This window comes from Lipotes vexillifer, unplaced genomic scaffold (genome assembly GCF_000442215.2).
Source record: "Lipotes vexillifer unplaced genomic scaffold, Lipotes_vexillifer_v1.1 scaffold684, whole genome shotgun sequence".
In the NCBI taxonomy this organism is placed as follows: domain Eukaryota; kingdom Metazoa; phylum Chordata; class Mammalia; order Artiodactyla; family Lipotidae; genus Lipotes; species Lipotes vexillifer.
Genome location: NW_006797362.1, coordinates 689235 through 692590, shown reverse-complemented (window position 1 = coordinate 692590; position 3356 = coordinate 689235).

Sequence of the window (3356 nt, the reverse complement as noted above, 5' to 3'; positions counted from 1 at the left end):
AAAAAAAAAAAAAAAAAAAAAAAAAAAAAAAAAAAAAAAAAAAAAAAAAAAAAAAAGAAAAAATACTGTCCTATAAGATCCTATAAGACTAAATGCCATTACATTTCTAGGTGTGCCACTGTGATCCTGGGCAGGAAGACAGCAAACTGTTTGGGACTCTGATGCCAACGGCATGTCACCTGCACCCTGCTGGCTTTGGTTGTTACTTATAGTTAAAATGACTCACTGAAGGATTAATAAGTGACTCAGTCAAGAGCGTATCTATTATCATTGTAAGTCAGCTTGCATTTTCTTGAAGTATTATACATGAAATTAGTGGGTTAGTACACACACCAAGTTAGCATTTGTCTGATTTTGATGACCATAACCTGTATGTTCTTTCCATTTTCTGTACTGTAATTTAGTGTGATACAGTGAACATGTACGCATTTTCATCCATCATCCTACATGTTCCATCTGATATTATATCATTAATAGGACACATTCAGATAAGTTCAGAAGATGTAAACTACAACCTTTCTGCCAAGTGTGAAAAGCTATCCTTTTATTATGAAATTTATACATTTCTATTATAAGCTGAATCCCATGTTAATAGGCCAAAGCTTCTGTTTAAAATGATTATTTTCAGAACCAAGTACATGTTTTTAAAATATGCTAGGCAGAGCTTAATATGGTAAACTCTGATTTTTCTTAATTTGACAAAAATGGACAGAAGGCAAAATGAAAAAAAATTTATTTCCTCCGTGTTTTATCCACTGTCGATACTGTATCTTTGATGCAATATATTTGCAAAGAAAAAACAATCTCAGCTTTTAGTTTCCATTTTAAACATCTACAGTATTTACAAGCTGTTTAGAATAACAAACACTCAGACACGCGCACACACACACACTCACAGACACACGTGAGTACATATATTCTTATCTCTGGTTTATACTGAATGCTGGTAGAGGCAATGAATACTTTCAGAGCCCATGATCAGAAAAGGGAAACCCATTCTCCTTCCTCCCAACTACCTTCCTGGAATCATTTTCAGTATTCTTTCTTCCATTTCCTCATGCAGAGCTCATTGCCAGACTTGTACAGGGTTAAGGTAATCATTTTTTACAATTTATTTTTACTTAAACTATAATAAACTTTAAAAAAGCGTAAGCAGACATGATTTTCCCCCCATTTCTATTATTTTGGTTGTAGAATCAAGCTTCATATATAAAAAATCTTGTTTAACCACAATTATGCTAAATCCAAGAGTCATCTGGAGCAGCCATCTCATTCTCGACTACTACTCTGCTTTGAATTCCAGGGTATCACCCCATCTGTGCAAATACCACGCAGGAATTCATCCTTATCACAATCTTAGATGACCTTTCTTCCTTCTAGCTTGGATCCTCTGAATCATAAATTGTCAGGTACAGAGCTGAAGCATAGAAAAAAGGTATAACCCTATATAATAGGTGTGCCTTAGAAGAGAGCTGTCATGTAACCTTGTGATGACACTCAGCTCTGGTCCCCCAAAGAATGTTATGCTGCTTCCATAAAACGGCAGATGATGAAGTTCAGTTCACAAATAGAACTTATTTTCTCTAATTCAGAAAGAATATGTGGCTGATAGGCAGTAAAGAGAAATTCTTATCACACATAATTCTTGACAAGATGACTCTGGAGAGGTGATTCAAAGCAGAAAATATACATCTGTTCCAAACAAAATTAATACTTCACTCACATACCTACCAGATCTATTTGTATAATAATTAACTTCTTTCCAATCACAGTTCTCACCTAAACAAATGAGAAGGACTAGGTATATATGAACCAGATTTTTAAAAAAAAAATGAAGTGAAGAAAAGAGAGGCTGGTTTTTTAATACTTAATTTAAAAAAAACTATACATATCCAACGTAATATTAAAATTTATGCTGCACAAATACATCTAATTTTCCTCTTTCTCCAGATAAATAAAACTCAATTTCCATATATGACTGAAACAGAAAGTTCAAAGTCCATTAATGGGCTCCAAGTATCATCTTAGCCTTGAATGACATCTTACCCTTGGTCTGTGTCTAAGCAAAGTACTTTTATGTGATTAAAATATACTACAAAAAAGAACAAGAATGAATATTGAGGACTTTAAAAAGGGGGGGGAGCTTTGTCCACATTCATGAAAAAGTAATGAAAACAAACACAAAAGTCAATCACAATGCGGGCAGCAATTTATAGTTTTGTAGCTAGTAAACTTAAATTCAAAGAACTCTCATGCAAAATTATTGTTATCTTTTTCTCAAGTCACATATTTAGGAGGGAAGAGTTTTGAAAGAAAACAATAACCTTAGCCTCTGGGCAAACTGTAACTTTAAAAGACTCAGTTCTGGATGAATGTGACTCAGTGCAGCAATCCACCAAACGAAGATTTCCTAAGCAGAGGCAGAGGCTGCTGCTCAGAAGCAAAGTGGGATTCATTAAGGCTAAGCTACCCTTGCTTAGATTTGAGGCTGTTTTTTTAATATTTTGATATGAGATGGAAAAGTAAACTAACCCAGGAAGAACAATACATCTTTTTAATGAGCTGTTGTTTCTTACGTAAAAACTTGTATTTTCACTGCCTGACATTTGGTACACGGAGTAATTTTCCATAGTTCACTCGGGAGAGAAATCTTGTCTAATTCTGTTTCAAGGGTCTGTAGAAGTATCTCAGATTTACTTGAAATATTAAAAAAAAAAAACTTCAAATCTAATGGAAGTTAATCTTCCAGTAACGGAAACTCAAAGAAGGCAGAACACTGAGGAAGTTTGTTCGCTAACTTCCTGAAAGGTAATTAATCTCCTTTTACCTTAAAAATATAGAGCCTCACCACCTACTCTCCCAAGTCCCTTAAAGATCAACATCTTATATTAATCTGGACTTTTGGAAAAATTATAGTTCTTTAGAAAAAAGTGAACATATAAAGTTTTATCAAGTATTGAAAAATGGGGGGGGCGGTGGAAAGATGGTGGAGGAGTAACACGCGGAGATCCCCTTCCTCCCCACAAATACACCAGAAATACATCTACATGTGGAGCAACTCCTACAGAACACCTACTGAATGCTGGCAGAAGACCTCAGACCTCCCAAAAGGCAAGAAACTCCCCACATATCTGGGTAGGGCAAAAGAAAAAATTAATTAAAAACAGAGACAATAGAATAGGGACGGCACCTGCACCAGTGGGAGGGAGCTGTGCAGGAGGAAAGGTCTCCACACACTAGGAAGCCCCTTCGCGGGCAGAGATTGCGGGAGGCGGAGCGGGGAGCTTCGGAGCCGCGGAGGAGAGCGCAGCAACAGGGGTGCGGAGGGCAAAGCGGAGAGATTCCCGCACAGAGGA